Here is a 19,364-nt window from a genome sequence, read left to right on the forward strand (position 1 = left end):
AAAATACCCTTTAAGCAAAAGTTAGTGAAAATTTTCATCTAGAGCTTTGAGCACCCATGGGCTCTCCTGTCTATTAAGAATCCGCTTATTTGTGAAGATAATGATACTTTCACATTAAAATTAAGCTCTCCCTCACGAGACGTGTTTCGCATCTGTACACAGATCATAAAGTTAACTTTGCTGTGTGGCTCTAACAGATCTCCCATTTATTGGAAAACTACTGTCTGCTTGGTAGCTGCTGGGTTCCAGATTACACTGGGGCACAAAAACCCAAGCCATCTTATCCTTCTGGGTGTTCCTGGTTTCATAGTCAGGGCTTGGGTGATTAGGGGAAATGGACATGTAAGCTGGAACAGACTTTGCTGAAATGATTCGCAGCACCCTCCATATTGAGGTGACGACGGTCTACCTGGGTCTCTCTGTATGTCTTGTTAGCACAGACACGGGCAGCCTTTTGTCCGAATTAACTTGCCTAGAATAGTTTGTAGACAGTGACCTTGGAAAGTGGGGATGCGAATCCGTTATGGAGCCAGGAGCAGGTTTGAGGATGAAGTCGGAGTAGCTTTTCTAGCAGGGCATTAGAAAAAAAATCACAATTTGTAAAGGCGGGGTTCCACAGCTGTGTGTGATATGGACCCAGCACATTCAGTACTCACTTTAACGCCTCCACAAAAGTGCGGGTCTGCTATGGCTCGAATCTGACGCAGGACCCACAGGTTTGTGCTTCCAATGCATGGTCTCCAGCATGTGGCACTTTTGTGGGAAGTGAGCTTTGCTGGAGGACATAGGGATGTATTGTCTCTTCTGGCTGCCAGAAGTCTCCCGGGCCACCCCTCCCCTCTGCTTCCCATTTACCAAGAAGAGACGAACAGTCTCTGTCAACATAAACCTGAAGCTCATGCTGCCCTTTGCACTGCGATTTAGAAAGCTCTTTGTCCTTGACTAAGAAATCTCACATCTTCTGCCGGAGTGGGCGGACCTGTGGCGAGCTAACTTGCTACCTCAGCATCCGGGCAATGTTTTCAGAGTTCTCCGCAGTTTCTGACACTTCAGTCCCCGAGTTCGAGTTCACAGTGCCTGTGAACACTTTACCAGCACAGCAAAGACTGGCCGGCTTGAGAATGGCATTATCCATTTGCCTGTCATTTGGGGTCTTGAGTATTTTCATTTTTGCCCATATGAAATGAAGGTCTGTGTAGCCAAACACATCAAAATGGCCTCTGTGCCCTTTCCCCAGTGAGCTGGGTAATAATGCAAACATTTGGAGAGAGAAATAGAATCTCATTACAGCGCAATCAGTGCCGTGTTCTTGTTTGTTAATGTCCCGCTCATTTGTAACTTCATCTGTGGTGCCATGAGAAAAATTTGGTTTATTCTACTTGGAGGTGGATGCAGACAAATAGATCGAGTTAAATATGAGCTTGTGAAAGCAAAGGCACAAACAAAATATCAACATATTACGTTTGCCTTATTCCTAATGTACATCCAAAGGAAATTGAGTTTTTGAGATCAAGAATAAGGATCAATCAGATTCTAGAAACCAGTGGTCTGTGACCCTGGTCTTTTGTTCTTCATCTGATGCTCACCAAGGCTATTGGTCTTTCTTTGTTTTTCTTTGTGAGTTGACATTTTGTACACAGTTTGGGTTATCTTAGTGCAGAATGAGGAAGAAGATACAGAGGCTTTTGCAGTTTACAGATACTTTGGGCAAACATGTGACACTTGGGCAAATGCTCAGAATAGTTACCTGATCAGGACGGGTTTAGTAATGGAGACAATACATGAAACTTAGGAGTGTGGATGACTCCAACATCGGGTCTGTAAGCCGAGCATTAAGGAAGAATGAGCAAGCCTGGGCTAATTAATTCCATACCAGCCATGCACATACAGGGTCCTGAGACCCAGTCTCATGGAGGGAGGGGGAGGGGGAGGGGGAGGGGGAGGGGGAGAGACAAGGAAGAAAGACATAGAAGTGCAGGAGGAAGCAGAGGATGACAACATCATCTGCTTTTTGTTGCAACTAAATCTCCGCAGTGGGGAGAGGGAAAGATGGACAAGCTGGCAATCTGCATTTCCAATCAGGGCTGAAGAGACAGTTTCTGAAGAAACCCTACAACTGATTGATCAAGAGACTACCCAACTGTTTGTTTTCTAAAGTGACCTTGCTCTCAAATGCAGTGATGGGGACCGGATGAAACCGGTCTCAAAGACTCCTTAATGTGTCTAACCAAAGACCCTCAACCAGAAGCAGGCCACAGCAGGGGATCTGTAGAACGCCCACACCCAACCCTTCACATTTACTCAGGTTTCCGTGTCCTTTATCTAAGAAGGGAATTCTCATAATGTCTTCAGCGAAGCTGCCTCAAGCCCCTTACTCTAAGAACCCTTGAGTTCTAGGACTCAAGATTTGGAAGAGAATCCAGTTCCTTCTGGAGAAGCTCGACAGCTGACTCTTAGCCCTTCAGCTCCAAGAGAAGAGGGAGAGAAAACCAAAAGAAACAAACCAAAAGGAAAGATGAAGAATCCGAGAGTGAGAAGGGTGAAGCCGGAGAGAAAGGTGGGGGGGCAGGTGCAAGCCTGCTCACTTCATTAACCATCCCGTTCTTTTCACGACCCCGCTGAGTGTTCTCCACTTCCCCCTAGACACTCTGGATTTTTTGTGTAGTGGCTAAATCTTCAGTTCCTTCTGCAAGAAATTGTTTAGTCCAATGATACAGCAGAGAGTTTTCTGTCCTGGTTAAAGTAAAATCTGAGTGACTGACTGTCATAGTTGCCCTGTCTTGTATGTGCTTTTAGGAATCCTCTTGTGTTCCTCATTACCTCTGCTGATCCATTCAGCCCATGGGATGGAGCGTTTCATAAGCACGGCTTGCCTATTTACTCCAGAAACCTCCAAAGTAGGTCAGAATAACACCTGAGTTTGATCTGCACTTGGACAAGATTCCGTCTGCATTGTGTGACCATAGTGTAACTTCACATGGAATATTCCCAGCTCTTTATGGTACAAACATAGAACTGCCGATCACAACACATCTCTTCCCTCTGTTCTCTTAAATTAGTGACTGAGGACTATGGGAAATAATCTCCTCCACCTCGCTCTTCCTTCTCCTTGTTTTCCTTCTCCTTTTCTTCCTCCTTATTCTCTTCCTCCTCTTCTTCCTCATCCTTGTCCTTGTCTTTTTCCCCTTCCTTTTTTTCCTCCTCCCCTCTTTTCCTCCTTTTCTTCCTTCTTGTTCTTTTTCCCCTCCTTGTACTCTTCCTCCTCTTCTTCCTCATCCTTGCCCTTGTCTTCTTCCCTTCCACTTCCTCTTTTTTCTCCACCTTCCCTTCTCGTCCTCCTCTTTCTCCTCTTCCTCCTCCTCTTCTTTCTTTTCTTCCTTGTCCTTGCCTTCTTCCTCCCCTTCCTCTTCTTCCTTCCCCTTCTCCTCTTCCTCTTTCTCTTTCTCCTCTTTCTCTTCCTCCTCCTCTGGTCAGCCAGGCTTTATGTCTCCCCACTGCCAGCTTCTCCTTCTGCCTACAACATCCCTTGGAACACATGAACTTCCATCTGAATCTTCATAGGAAGGTGTTGCTCCAATTCTTGTAATTTCCCCAACTTTTCATGAACATGACAGGGTCCTGAGATTATGTCTTTGCAAGGTCCATACCTGTAGGAAGTGGTGAACATAAGAACATTTTTAAAAGATGTGTGACCATGCAACAGCTTAAAATTGTTAATTCCATAAATGATAATATTGTCCCATGGAGAACTATTTTTTCCTAGGATCTATTACCCATTAGCAGGGATGCTAATTTTTGACCTTATGGCACTGTTATATATGAACACGCTGGGCTTTCCTTATTCATATCTATCCTGAGAAGCATGTGGCCCGTGGGTTGCAGGCTGGTTTGCAGGCTGGGTTGCAGGCTGGCCATTCTCATAACTAATCCTCACCTTTGACCACCTGCTGCAATCACTAGAGACTTCCTGCAAAAACTGTTGCTTTTTACGCCTCAACCTTGAACAACTACCTATCTAGGAAGGCGGCTGAGATACTGATAATTTTGAAGAGTGTAGAAAAATCACTGATAGAAACATAATCTGTTGCAGTTTTATGTTGTGACATGGATTAAGCAACCTATTGGAAGGTCTGGACTGAGAAAGGAAAGAGAGAAGCAGGCAGGGGACTCATGATGGCAGCTCCTCTGGGGCTTCATGAATATCAATACATATTATTAATATGAATATATATGAGTATAAGTATATATGAATATTTTGTGAATATATGCCCATCCCCCATTAACTCACTAGATTATGAACTAGATCTTACTTGGAATAAGTCTTAAAGATGAGGACAGTGCCTTAAGCTTTTCATATTCTAGAAAGTCATGGGACCCTCAGGAGCCCCAGTCACTGAGGAGGTCCCAGACCCACGAGGACTGCTCAGTTTGAGCAGCCAGGTCTCCATGTTTCTTAATTTAACATAGAAAGTAAAAAGAAAATCAAAATCCAGATGAGGCGGGGTTTATTGGCTAATGGAACGTGTTGGAAAATATCGTCATGGAAAAGATCGCCACCTTGCCTGCCCTAAAAGTTTCCCTTTGTGGTTAATAAGGCTTCCATGCTTAAAGAAAATGGCTGCAGCAGCCCATGCATTGAAACAAGTATTGTACACACCTGCTGAGTATTCACATGGGAGCCTCAAGTCTCCCTTAGAGGAGCAGGAATGTCATTAGGTTCCCCCCAGGGTTGGCTCAGGAACCAGACCTTGTGCTCATTCTTACCAACAAAAGAATCTTCTGGTGGGGTTTATGTCTCTGTTAGGTAAAAACAGACACACAGACCCCTTTCTCCATCTTGGGTTCCCAAGCCAGGGCCCTGTCATCAAAAAGCCTGTGCGCGAACTTGGAGTGACTTGCTGTGTCTCTGTCAACATGACCATTTCCAAAGTTTGAAGCCCCTTCTACTTGCAGAAGAGGTGCAACCATCTCTTGCCCTTCCTTTCCACAATAGCCCAGGATCTGCAAAACCGCTGCCTGCTTTACTGAGGGCCTTTGCTGCTCCTGAGTAGCCTGGCAGACTTAGCCGCTGCCTGCCATAATTGAGGAAAACATTGATTAATTGATCTGTGACTAGCTTGTAAGGCACTGGCAATAGGGGATTTGGGCTATGCAGACCAGCTTTTAATTATTGTTATTTAGGTCCCCGTCAGACGGAATGGGTGACAAGGCAGTATTATCATTGATCTGCGACATAAAAAGGAACAGTTCATGCTTCATGCTTCAGATTTATAAATAGTTAAAATGTTCATGCTGGAGGCGCCGAATGAATCTCTGCCTGCTGAGGCTTTGACCTATGCACCATGCAAATCAGGCTAATAGCTCGAATTTGTGCAAAGCGTTGCAGTTTACCAACCATTTCTTATGCCTTGTCTCATTTGACCCTCACAACAAATCAGGAAAGCTAGGGATGTGTGATGATTCCTTTGTTTTTTACAAGCAATAAGGCTAAGGGGTTTTTTCCCTCTCCAAGTAATATACATGATTCTAGCATAGGATAGAAAACAAAGGAGACTTTGAGATTATTTAGTGAATCCTGGCGGGTCAAGCATATTTAAGGCATTAATCACTACCCTGAGCCGCACCCTACTCTGTCAACACTAGGTCTTACCATTAAATGTGCTGAAACAGAGCCTGGTATTATCGTGGGAAATACTACAAGGATCTGAGTGTGCTAAAAGGCCTTCCCACCTTCAGTCTGATTACCGAGTATGGGAAAAGCTCATGATGATAACCCATTAACCAGAGTTACTAAGGGTTTCCCAGTGTATTTACAAAACTCGGGGGGAAATATTGCTATTGACACAGAACCGGGACAAAATGGGTGCTGATTCTTGACAGTCAGAGACATAAAGCTTGAGCTCAGAATATTAATGTCTAGACCATGTATGCCGCGCAGTCAAAGAATTGCCGAGTCTGTCTGTGTGCCCAGAAGCGTGCCGGGTGAGTTTCAAGCAAGTATAGCGTCTCACCCACATGCTTTATAACCCACTTAGGCTGTTTACTATCTTAATCTGCAAAGGCCCCACCCTTAGTGGGAAGCTGCTGGGAAACGTGAACGCTAACAGACATGAAGGCAGCGCTTTTCCTGTGCTGGTTTCCTGGGCTAATGTATCAGGTGTCAAAGCTGTGCCAGTAGGAATGAGTGCTAAGACAGCAATACTTTCATCCCTTTGAATGTCTCTCTGCTAGCCAGTGTGACAACTGCCACCCTTCAATGAAAGGTCAGGGAGAGGCATGCAGCTGGGTTTGTTTAGGGTTTATCTTATCTTTCTGCGGTAAATGGGGCCATTGACCCAAGTCTCATAACCGAAGTGCTTCACAGTTTTCTAAATTGCAGCCGTGGTGTCGAAGATGAGTCTAATGATTTGTTTGTGTCTGTGCCCTTCCCATTGAATTAGCTGCAGGATGTCACAGACAAGCTTGCCTTCTGGAAGAGCTCCATCTTGCCATTCGAAAACTCGTGGGGGTTTCTTTCGGTACAAATTGAAGAGGAGGAATTGTGGGGTTGGTCAGAAATACGAGTTGCTGTTTTGATAGGAGGAGAGAGGAAAGACTCTGAGTCAGGAAGTGAGATTGACAGGACTGGGGTGTCATGGCTGCCCGGTGAGTCAAGGGTAGATGGCGGGGGAATTCCAGTTTGGGTTCCCCTGAGAATAACTGAGACATGAAAGGTCCCAGGGAGGACAGGGAGAGCGTCAATAGAGCGACAAATGCCTGTACCTCTGTGCCCAGGATCTCAGCCCCATGCACCCAAGGAACTTTCAACACATTACCAGAAGCTTCCAGGAGCCCTGCCAGAAATACAACACAATTACCAGGAAAATCGGGTCCCGTGATGGAGTCTCAGTCTCATTAACAAAAATGAAATTAAGAAGGAACTCTGGTGGAAGCCTCAGGACAATTTTATTAGTGTTTAAAAGGGAAAAACCCCACTGTAGACAAGCTAGAAATCTCAAAAACTTCCTACAGAGAGACTGGAGAAGAGGAGAAAGCTGGTTTGGGCTAAGTTGGTGTAGAGGTCAACCACATTGTGGATAGTAACTGCACTGTGGGGAGGGGTCCTTAAGAGAAAAAAATGAAGGCCAATATATTAGGAAAAGCATGCTTAGAACAGGGGAGGGAGGGGGAGGGAGAAAGGGAGGGAGAAGAAGAAGAGGGAGAGAGAGAAGGGAGAAGGGGAGAGGGGTAGAGAGAAGGAGGGAGAGAAAGAGGGGGGAGGAGGGGGAGAGAGGGAAATGGAAACAGAAACTTGCTAGAATAATTTGAAAAAGCAGCCAGCATACAGAACGGTGTATCTCTGCTCTGTAAGAGACACCAGCAGAGCAGGCATTCTGGGAAGAGATACATCATCTCATTAAAGGGGAAAATATCCCTATTTCTTTTACATGTCTCAGGGTAGGTAAGCTTCCTCTCTAGGGTGCTCTTGGCCCCATAGGTCATTATTGACCTGTCCAACTGGGATGGTGCATGTTACCCGGACCTGGGATTTCACTTTCTTGACCAGAGGGAAGTAGTTTTCTTTTAATGAGCCTTTATACAGTCTTTGTAATGTTGGGTGTGTCTGGCTGAAAGTCCTCATCTCCTTTCCTAATCCAGGTTTCCCTTTGCGCTTCAGGGGGTCTGTAGGTTTTCCTGCTCTTTAGCCTTCATTCCCGCTTGCGCTAAACAGTGTGTGTAGAGTTGTCACAGGTGGGAACTAGAGAGCTGTAAAGTCAACGTTGTCCTTGTGACCGTCAGGGAGAATTTGAGAAGCTGTGGGAACAGAGAATGGATCTCCACCACTCTAACCGGAGGCACCAGACTGGAGTCATGAGAACCATGACCTGAAATTTATGGTGGAAAAACCACGTGGAAGTGGAAGGGCTCCCAGTACGTGCTAATAAACCTTCCTGCTGGCAGGCATTACAGAGGATGGAGAGAGACCAGGAGTGAGCAAGGGCTCAGGGTGGCTGGCTGTGGGTCAACCATACAAGAAGCAGTGCTAATATCCACACCAGGCTGTCCTCAGAACACACATCATATCCTCCTGAGCCCAGTAGGAAAGTTAACCCAACTAATCAGATTTAGGGGACAAAGCATAGGATGCTGGGTAGCTGAAAAGTCCTGGTAAATGATTTCTGAAAGGACACAACAATGACTTTAAAACACCGACTGTGGAATTTTCAGTTTAACCTCATTAGTTAAGGCATGTAATATTTACACACACTCACTCACACACACACACACACAGAGAGAGAGAGAGAGAGAGAGAGAGAGAGGGGGGGGGGAGGGGGGAGAGAGAGAGGGTGAGAGAGAAGAAAAGAAACAGAAGCCTTGAAAGGTAGATATAAAGGTGTATTTCGTTATTGAAGAATGATGTATCAAATATATGCTGACGAAATTGAGGTTTGCAACAAGATCTAAAGTAGTTTAATGGAGAAGGTACTTTTTTCTCTAATAAATGCACAGTAAAACCTAAACATATGGGGAAAGTCTTCCTGATTCTCACTACGTATTATTAAAGTATTTGAGGAAGGACTGTAGCTCAAAACATAAATTCTCAACACTAGTGCTTTTAGGAGAAAAGATAAGAGAATATCTTTGTAAACTTAAGAACAAGGAAAGATAAATGGACCATTTATTTATTATTATCAACTGGTATTGATTGGTAGTGATTGACACATCTTTCTTTCCACCCAGTGACTTGGAATCCCCTTGTTTTACGCCTGACTTGATGCTCAGTGAGTAGACTTGTGAACTAGAGGCCTCTTAGGTTCTTTTGACTTTGAGTGCTTCTTCATTTTCTGAAATGCAAAGATGTCAGGCTGCCTGTGACCCTTCACTCCCTCATTGTGTACAGAGTGATGCTTCCTTTCGATACAGAGACTAAGAGGAAATAGCTCTGGGCTCTCAGTTTTCTCAGAATGAACAGATACAATCAGTGCTGTGCTCTGTGGAATAGGGATGTTAAGACCTAGTGGGGTCCAAGTGCTCGGCTGTCTCTGGGATCATTCAGAACACAACTTTCTCCCTTGAAGGGGCTGGTAGCTGAATGAGGGGTAAATAAATCTGAAAGCCAGGACTATAGAATAAACATATTTCAGCACTTGATGTGCAAGCCGCTAGTCGCCATGTGACTCTAGAGGGTGAACTGTGTTTAAGGAAGGAAACCCTTGAGCCTGGAAGGCAAGCTGTGGTTAAAGGTTGGAGGGAGCACACTGCCCGCTGGAGACTAGGCTGCTACAAATGATTTGGAAGGTTTGACAGGCGAGGAGGGTGATTTTAACGAAAAGCCATAAGCATTTTTGTTGATTGACCAGCTCACCTTGTCCCTAAGCAGACAATTCATCTTACCCTGTCATCCTGTCCTTCATAGAGAGGAAAGATGGCCACTAAGAGCAGCTGCTGGAAAGAGAGGCTGTTCTGTCCTCATCCCGGAGGAGCAGAGAACTGAGAAATTCCCTCCTTAATTCTTTCCCGAAGTCGAATTCAAGGCTTCAAGATTAGGAACTGAATGCTGGGAACTAGGCATCTGTACTGGCTGGTTTTGTGTCAACTTGACACAACTGGAGTTATCACAGAGGAAGGAGCCTCAGTTGAGGAAATGCCTCCATGAGATCCAGCTGTAAGGCATTTTCTCAACTAGTGATCAAGGGGGGAGGGTTCAGCCCATTGTGGGTGAAGCCATCCCTGGGCTGGTAGACTTGGGTTCTATAAGAAACCAGGCTGAGCAAGCCAGGGGGAGCAAGTCAGTAAGTGACATCCCTCCATGGCCCCTGCATCAGCTCCTGCTTCCTGACCTGCTTGAGTTCCAGTCCTGACTTCCTCTGGTGATGAACAGCAATGTGGAAGTGTGAGCTGAATAAACCCTTTCCTCCCCAACTTGCTTCTTGGTCATGATGTTTGTGCAGGAATAGAAATCCTGACTGGGACAGTATCTATTTTCTCGATGTCAAGAGCAGATTTCCAAGGTCCCATTTCCAATGAAGACAAGCTGCAGGGGGCAAGCAGAGTGAATAAGGAGCTCCTGGAGATGACCGCTTTCCCCATGAGAAGACCTTGTGAGGAAAGCCTGCAGGAAGGACAGGACTGCGTATCTAAACAGGACTATCTCTTGAAAGGGGAGGACCCAGATGACCTATGGGTACCCAAGACAGAGTCCATTCAGACACCCCCAGACTTGGGGCCACTCCCTTCCATCTCTTTCTCTGCTCATTCTTCTGACTTCCTCAGACATTCATTCTTTGTCTATCCCAGGGAACTCAGGGAACCCAGAAAATAATCTTGGCAATCTAGACAAACCATTAGCACCCTTTTCAAAAGCAGCCTTCTGGAGAAACCTCTGATCCTCACTCTAGGTTTACTTCACCCTTAGCTTATGCCTCTGATGAGGCTCCCCGGGCAAGACGATCTCGTTCTTCATCCCTAAGAGTTCTATGAGTCCCTGGCACCCAGACCTGTCTCCGTTCCCCATCCAGATGTGCCGAATGTAGCGAGAGATGCCCAGTGGGTGATGTGGGGCTCAGCCATATTCGTTCTTCTCCTCCCCTCAATTTTCCAGAGCATGCTTTACGTTCAAGATGAGCTAATCTTGGACCCTTTTCTTTTCTGATGGTCTCTTGGCAACACGATCTAAGGGGGCTGCGCAGCAGCACATGTGGAGATAGAAGCATCTTTCTGGGGCTCAGAGCATGGGGAGCCTGGAGACGAAGGGTGTGAAGGCACAAGTGAACCGAGCCTTTGGGAGCGACAGCAGGACAGCCAGATAGCCTTTCCCCGCTTCCCGCCCTGCAGAGCTCATCATTTCCAGGTAAAAGCTGCGCCCTGGAAACGCCCTGTTCTCACTCCACGTCACGTTCACGGTCATGTCTGAGCAGTACCTTCAGGGAGCCATACCTCTTCTCCTCCTGTCACTGCCACAGATAGGTCCCTCAGATTAAAACCGTGTTTGCAGTATTCCGTAGCAACAGGATAAACAGTTAATAGCCCTCAACACTGCTTGGCGGTCCCATGGTCATGGGCAGAAAGAGCCAGCCTTTGGTGTGAACCGAGGCCGTAGATCCAGGATGTTAGGGAGGTGGGTGTCTCCTCACTGAGCGAGGGAGTAAACCCGAGCGAAGGGCGTGGGGAGACGATGTTGTGGACAGCTGACTGTCGGCTGCAACCACAGTCTGCAGTAGCTGCATCTAACATGGAGCGCCTGGGGCAGTTCAGTGGCAGACCCGGGAGTGGCAGCAGGTCTGAATGATGAGTGGACTCTGAAGAACACCAAGCAAGAGAGGAATTTGAGTGTCCCATCCTCCTTGAAAAGGAGGAGGATCCAGCTAGGCCCTCCAGCCAGAGAAAGCCTATGTCTGGTAGTGTTTTATAGGTTTTAGTCAGCCTTGATTGTTTTATTTTATTTTTTGCCTTGTTTTTTTTTTTTTTTTCTCTCATGGCTTTGGGAATATGGGTCACATAAGGTTTATTGCACAAAGCATAACCTTGGTAGTAGAGGTTGACGGGGAAGGGATGGATCTGGGCTGCGATTATTCAGACACTTGGTTTATTTCACTTGCTGTTGAGTTTCCAGAGTTTGAAAACTCACACAGAAAGCAATCCAAGGCTGTAAATGGTACGTTGAAAGGTCTGACTCTCATATAAATGTTTTCCAAAAGAACTTGGGAAATGTCAAACCGTCAGCTCGGGGACTATCCTTGAACGATAATCCCACTGGTTTTCTTGCCCCATCAGCTGAACAAAGCACTTGCACGCTTTGCTGGCTCCTAACTAATTTACAAACAGTGACGTATAACAGAGGATCTATAGTCAATAAACTTTCAATCAGCAACGTCCCGATGACAAACAGCACAGCGGCACATGAAGGAACGTTAGGTTTGTAAATCGAATGATAACATGTCCACAGGCGTGCAATGCTGACAAAAGGGAGCACGTTGTGTTTGTTGTGCCTGAGGATGTACACAGATACTTGTTCAGCGTCCTCTGCTTCTTAGAATGCTAAAGTAATATGACTTGAAAGTGTGTGTGTATGAGTGTGTATGTGTGTGAGCATGTATGAGTGTGCATGTGTATGTATGTGTGTGTATGTGTATGTGTGTGTATGTGAGTATGTGTCTGTATGTGCATACATGTGTATGTATATGTGTACATGAATGTGTGTGGGTGTATGTTATATGTAACTGTGAGTGTGTGTGTGAGTGTTATATAAGTGTGTGTGTATATGTGAGTGTAGTGTCTGTATGTGAGTGTATGTGAGTGTATATATGGGAATGTGAGTGTGTGGATGTGTTTGTGTGTGTATGAGTGAGTATGTATGTGAGTATATGAGTGAGAGAAAATGTGTGTATGTGTGTGTGAGATTGTGTGAATGAGTGTGAGAGTGTGTCTATGGGAGTGAGTATAAGAGTGTGTGCATGTATGTATGTGTCTATGTGTATTGTATAATAAAAGCCTTAGATCTGGGTCGTATGATTTTTCAATACTAAAAATGACAGGATCTTTATTTTTCTTACAACTTTATTTTGAAAAGAGAGATACATGTGCACATTTTTAAAAGCATTTTGGCATAAAACTATATGAATATATTTTTGTCAGTACTTGATTCTTTTAGAGGTTTGATAACATGCATTGAAATCTTATTAGTTACCATAAGCATAAAGTACATGTAGAACAGAACGTAACATGGATCAAAGTTCAGATATTAAAAAATAACCCACGGCCATAAAAATAATTCTTGACTTTCTTCTATGGACTCTGATTTGACTAATTTTTGTTGTTTGAGAATGTATTACATGCATATAATGTGTTTTGATCAAATTACCCCATGTACCCCTTCTAATTCTCCCTCACCTTTCCTTTCCAATTTCATATATACATTTAAGCCCACAGATCTATTTTTGCATGAGTGTAGAGCTATCTACTGGAGTGCATGCAGCCTGGGGGGCGCTGGTGTCCCTGAAGAGTGCTGACCCCTCCCCAGCTTCACCTCCTCTTAGCAGCCATTGCTAATAGCTTCTCAGCAGGGGGGGTTAGGGCTCCAGGCTCACCTCCCTTTCATGCTGGAATATTTTTCTTTTTTCTCTTTTTTGGTCTAGAGGTTGTTGTTGTTGTTGTTGTTGTTTTGTTTTGTTTCTAGACAGAATCTCACTGTGCAGTTCTGGCTGGTCTGTAACGCTCTATGTAAACCTGGCTGGCCTTGAACTCACAGTGATCCAGCAGATTCTGCCTCCCAAATGCTAGGATTAGAGGCACAGGGTGTCCAGCCATCTCCTACGGTACTTTATGCAGCTTAGTTTTACACAGGTCTTGCTCATGCTGTCATAACTCTGAGTTGATGTGTGCAACAGATATCTTTCGTAGCATGCATTTCTACTTAGGATCGAAAACATTTTTATGTAAATGTCTGATATTGCTAAGCAAAGGATTTTCCAATCAAGAGTTCATCCCACGGAATTATGCAGATCTTAGAAGCCTACTTTAGAGAATGGCATCCTCCTGCCCTGAGCCACCTAGAGATTTGATATTTTGAATGATGCTTAGCTAATGTGTTAATGTCAAAGTATTATGTGGTCACATCCCCTCAGCGGTGCTCTGTCCCATCCTTTTCAGACACACTGCTTTTCTAGGGGCCTGTACTGTCTACACCACTTCACTGGTTCATTTCCTTTGGAGGCAAGCTGCCCCAGGTAGAGGAGCAAACTGAATAGAAGCTCTGTCACGAGTACTTTTACACTCTGCCCACCTTTGCTCCAGGACTGGTCAAGATACCAGCCCCCACCCAGCTTCCTTTGAATTGTCCAACAAAACACAAAACATACAGCTCCTTTTCAACTTGCCTTAGAACACAGTTACTGGGGTGTGGGGGCTGTTACTAACTCCCACCTGGAAAAGTGTGCCCTTAATAATAATTTTATCTCTGGTCCTCCCATCTGCCCTAAACTTCAGTGGCTAGTCCCTTCTAGCCCCTTCAAACACCGCTGACACCCACTTGTAGTAGTGGCCACAGACTCCAGCTCCTGCTAAGACCTCACATGGTTGCTGGCTTCTTCTCCCTCTAAAGCATTGCAGAAAGCCCTCCTCTCTTTCCTTGTGTCTGACTTTTCCCCTGGGACCCAAAAGTCCCCCCCTGTATCTTCTGCCCAGCAATTGGTCCCAGCTTTCTTTACTGACAGTTCAAGAACCAATTGGCAAACAGGACCTTAGCCTCAGAACAACCCCCTTTAAAGCCCCAGTGACTGCCACCTCTATTTGTAGAATCTCTTCTAATCTTGAAATGGCTTTGGGACCAGCATTGTCACTCATCTTGTCTCCACCCTTTATTCTTTGTATTTGCAGCTGTAAGATCCAGCTTTCTGAAATGCAAGTCTAACCCCAAATCTCCAGTGCCTCTGAGAAAAGTGGTTTGCCAGGGCTGCTCTTTAAAATGCATTTTGACATGGTCTGCATGCTGTTTCCCAGGAGAAGGCTAATTGGGAAAATACAGGCGTGCTGAGGAAACCATCTTGACAGATGTCAACCTGGCATATTCCAGCCAAGTTTTTCTATTCTTCTAACAATGTAGAATCTCAGAAATTCAGAGGCATAAACATCTCATACATTTTCAAAACACCGGTATTTGATAATCTAGTTGGTGAATGCCCGTAGTAGGTGGCCCTGTTGGAAGTCAGGTCCATGTGCTGTCCTTAGTCAACTGAGACTTTTATGAAGGATGGAGTGGATTTAGGTTGCCACCTCAGATAATAAAACTGGTAAAGAAATAGGGTGATTCCTAGATCCCAGCTTCCCAGAGCAGAGCCAGACATCACTGTCAGAGTGGAAGGAGGACCCCACAGTAGGGGCTATAGGATGGCAAAGGGCCTGCCTGATCTTGGATGGAGAATAGATGTGCCTCCCCTGGAGAATGAGGGGCAGGGCTGCTGCAGGGCTGGGCTCTAGACTTGTCTTAGGTCCCAGCATAAAACTTGAAATGGATTTAAGTGAGACTGTGATCTCTAAAATGTGACTATTTGGAATTAGGGTCCTGTAAGGTCTAATTAAGCCATCCTAGGGGAAGCCTTACGGCCACCTTTACAGGGGGTATGCCAACATGCAGAGAGGACAGCACAGGAGTAAAGGTCACGTGGGTAAAGACTGGTGGACAAGGGACACCGACGACAGTCAGTGGACTCTTGAAGCCAAGGTGTCAGGAAGGACTTCTCCTTTGAGTCTTCAGGCAATATGGCCCTCACCTCACCTTCACTTCCATTCTGGTCTCTTGGATAGTTGAAGGACAAAGGTACGATTTAAAAATCTCCCTTTAACATAGTCTAGCATCATCACCATCATCATCACCACCGTGTGTGTGTGTGTGTGTGTGTGTGTACATATGTATATATGCATGTATGTGTGCATGTATGTGTATGTATGTATGTACGTGTGTGTGTGTTTGTGTAAGTTTGTGTATGTGCATGTGTATGTGTGTGTGAGTGTGTATGTATGTATATATGTATGTATGTAGGTGTGTGTATGTGTGTGTGAGTGTGTGTGTATGTATGTGTGTGTGAGTGTGTGTGTATGTATGTGTGTGTGAGTGTGTGTGTATGTATGTGTGAGTGTGTGTATGTGTGTATGTGTGTGTGTGTATGTAGGTATGTGTGTGTATGTGTGTATGTGTGTGTGTATGTGTGTATGTGTGTGTGAGTGTGTGTGTATGTATGTGTGTGTGAGTGTGTGTATGTATGTGTGTGTATGTGTGTATGTGTGTATGTGTGTATGTGTATGTGTGTGTATGTGTGTGTATGTGTATGTATGTGTGTATGTGTGTATGTGTGTATGTGTGTGTATGTGTGTATGTGTATGTGTGTGTGTGTATGTGTGTGTATGTGTATGTATGTGTGTATGTGTGAGTGTGTGTGTATGAGTGTGTATGTGTGTGTATGTATGTGTGTATGTGTGTGTATTTGTGTGTGTGGTGTAGCAGAGTGCAGGTGGAGGTCAGAAGGCAGCACCACCCAGTCTATTCTTTCCTTCTCCCTTGCGTGGACTCTGAGGACCGAGCTCAGTCCGTGCCTCAGGAGCAGGGCCCTCACTGAGTCTCTCCCTCCCCATTCTTCAAACACCGTCAGCCCATGGCTGCCATGCGAAGCGGAGCCCAGGTGAAGGGCTGGTCACCGTAAGCACTGACGTGGCTAGAGGGTCTTTAAAGTACTTTCACCCCGTGTGCGTGAATGCCGTGCCCGCTGCAGTTTCTCAACGCCTCTCCACCGACCGGTCTCAGGTCTCGGTCAGCTGGACTACTTCCGGTGCCGCCTCTGAGCACAACCCTGCTTTACTTCTCTGTGACAACTTATTTAGCACAATAACATCTAGTTTCATACCAATCGCTACACGTGGCTGGATTGCCTGTTTTAAAGCTGAGTAATAAAGTATCTGTGTTACATAGTCAAATATTTTCTAAAAGTCAGCTCTTTCATTTTGAGATTATAATTTTGAGATTATCATATAGTATAAACCGTGTCATCTCTTCATCCTCCTTTCCGTCTAAGCCTCCATACACTCCGTGCTCTCCTCACAACGATGGCCTCCCCCCTCCGTGCTCTCCTCACATCGATGGCCTCCCCCCTCCGTGCTCTCCTTACATCGATGGCCTCCCCCCTCCGTGCTCTTCTTACATCGATGGCTTCCCCCCCTCCATTACATCGATGGCCCTCCCTCCATTACATCGATGGCCTCCCCCCGTTGATTGTTATTAGATGCACATACACTTTATATATATTTATGTATGTGCATATATTGTAAATAGAACCTGCTCAGTCTGTATAGTGTCATTTGTATGTAGTGCCACGTGTTGGCAGGTCTGTTCTTGCTCAGCTCATGTTTAGGCAGCTATGTTTGTGAGTCTTTACTGCGAAGCTTCTCCGACATTATTGGGAGACACAGTCCCACTGCAAGCTGCCTGATCCTCTGACTCTTACAAACTTTCTGCTCCTCTTCCCAACCGATGCCAAACCTTAGGAGCAGATGTTGGTCTGTACACACATTTGTTGGGACTGGATTTTTCAACTTTGCACTTTGAGTCTTTGTGGTTTTCTGTTTTTTTTTTTTTTTTTTTTTTTTTTTTTTTTTTTTTTTTTTTGTGGTTTTTCCCTGTCTGCTGCACAGAGGAGCTTCCCGAGGGGGTGAGGACCACACTTATCTGTGGCTAGAAGACAATATTGAAAGTGTTGTTGAGGATTATGTTGTTGGCTTAGTAAAGAGGGGCTGTAGGTTCTCTTTCAAGATTCATTACTTCACTGGCCCTGAATAGTTGGCTACATTTTCACAATCAGGATTGATGTCATGATGTCTCTCTTAAGTGGGACATCTTATTAAGTCTAATAGAGAGCTGTTGATTGCTGCCAACGTATACACACCACTACTGCACCCTTAGGCCACGCATATACATGGCATATATGTATAAGTACATGTATATGTGTGTGTATGTATGTATATGTATATATGGTTATATAAAAGTACATGTGTACACATATACATATATGTGTACACACATGTGTGCACACAAACACACACATCTGAAGCTAAGAAGATGCCAGCAAGAACTCCTCCTAGGAGCCTTCAGAAATTATGATCCTAAGCTTACCTTCATTTTGGATAAGTGCAAACCCCTTTCATATTTTATATCAGTTCTTTAGGTCAGTCCCCAAAAGGTGAGATTTATAAATCATATGCCATTTCTGTTACTTATTTAAAAAACAAAAAAAAACAAAAAAACCCTCTCTACTGTGTTTTCAGTGGCTGCACACCCTCACAAGGGCTCCACATCCTCACTTTCTGGTTTTGATAATGGGGCTTCTCCTTGTTTCACTTTCATTTCTGTGATAAGACAGTCAGGCAAGGAAAACGGATTTAAGAACAAAAGGGTTCATTTGGCTTACATTCCAGGCCACAGACCATCATTGTGGGGAACGAGAACCAGCTCTGTCCTTACTCCAGCACAGAGATGAGTGTGTGCACGCCCGCTCCTGCTCAGCACAGATGAGTGTGTGCACACCTGCTCCTGCTCAGCACAGAGAGATGAGTGTGTGCACGCCTGCTCCTGCTCAGCACAGAGAGATGAGTGTGTGCACACCCGCTCCTGCTCAGCACAGAGAGATGAGTGTGTGCATGCCCGATCCTGCTCAGCACAGAGATCAGTGTGTGCACACCTGCCCCTGCTCAGCACAGAGATGAGTGTGTGCATGCCTGCTCCTGCTCAGCACAGAGATGAGTGTGTGCACACCTGCTCCTGCTCAGCACAGATGAGTGTGTGCACGCCCGCTCCTGCTCAGCCATTCCCTACACTTCCATGGTGGAGTCTGGTCCATGGAGTGATGCTACTCACATTCGAGGTGGGCCTTCTCAGTTCAACTAGCCTAACTCAAAACGAACTCTCACGGGCATGCCTCAGAGCGGGTTTAATTTAATTTTTCTGATGACTAGTAGCATTGAATATCTTTGCACTGCCTGAAGAAAAGCAGTGAAAATGTTGCCCATTTCACTGGGCTAATGGGGCTTGGTTGCTTTGAGTTACAAGAACTTCCTTCCTGTTTTAAATACTGATCTTTTAAAAGATTTAGGGTTTTGCAAATATTTCCTCCGTTCCTTAGGTTGAGAGCTTCTACTGGTTGGAGTCCCTGAGTTTGTAGTAACTTCAGCTGAAAGATATACATTGGGAGACAACCCTAATTATGCATAAAGGCTTTACATTATGTAAAAAATGTATGAAGAAAAAAATAATAATGTTCATGTATTTATCCTAGGATACAGGAACAGAAGTAACTTTTACTTTTCTTCTTACAGTCTTTTACATTTTCCAAGTCACCTAATTAAGAATTCATTCTTTAAAACTTGATAAAGGCATCGGTGACATCTGGAAATGAGTCACTTAGAGAGTGTTCACGGGCAGCTGTCCATCTGCGGTGCCGTTGTCATTGCCAGAGGTAGACTTCCTGCATTCAAGCAGTTTGCTGTGGCATTGGGGAGGGGGCAACAGGCAGATGGGCAGAGACATAAATAATTTCCAGGACATGGAAGAACTAGGGGAAAGATGAGTAAGCCCATGTGAAAGGGAGGGCATGGGGTGGTCAAGGAAAGACTCCATGAGATGGTGCTGTTCTGCTGAGCTCTGTCTGCAGAGCCATCAGTGTGAAGTGGAAGAGAAGCAGAAGGCAGAACAACTCTGTTGACAGAGGCTTTCCCTGTGGTCTGATGTGTAGAAGGCATAGTTCCTTCTCTGAAGCTGGGAAAGTGCTCCTCAGAGCCAGTAATGGTTTGGGGCCAGGACCTGGAGTGAGTGTGTCTTTGGATGCTGAGATCCCAACTTTCCC

The sequence above is a fragment of the Micromys minutus genome (genome assembly GCF_963924665.1).
Source record: "Micromys minutus genome assembly, chromosome: 22".
NCBI lineage: Eukaryota > Metazoa > Chordata > Mammalia > Rodentia > Muridae > Micromys > Micromys minutus.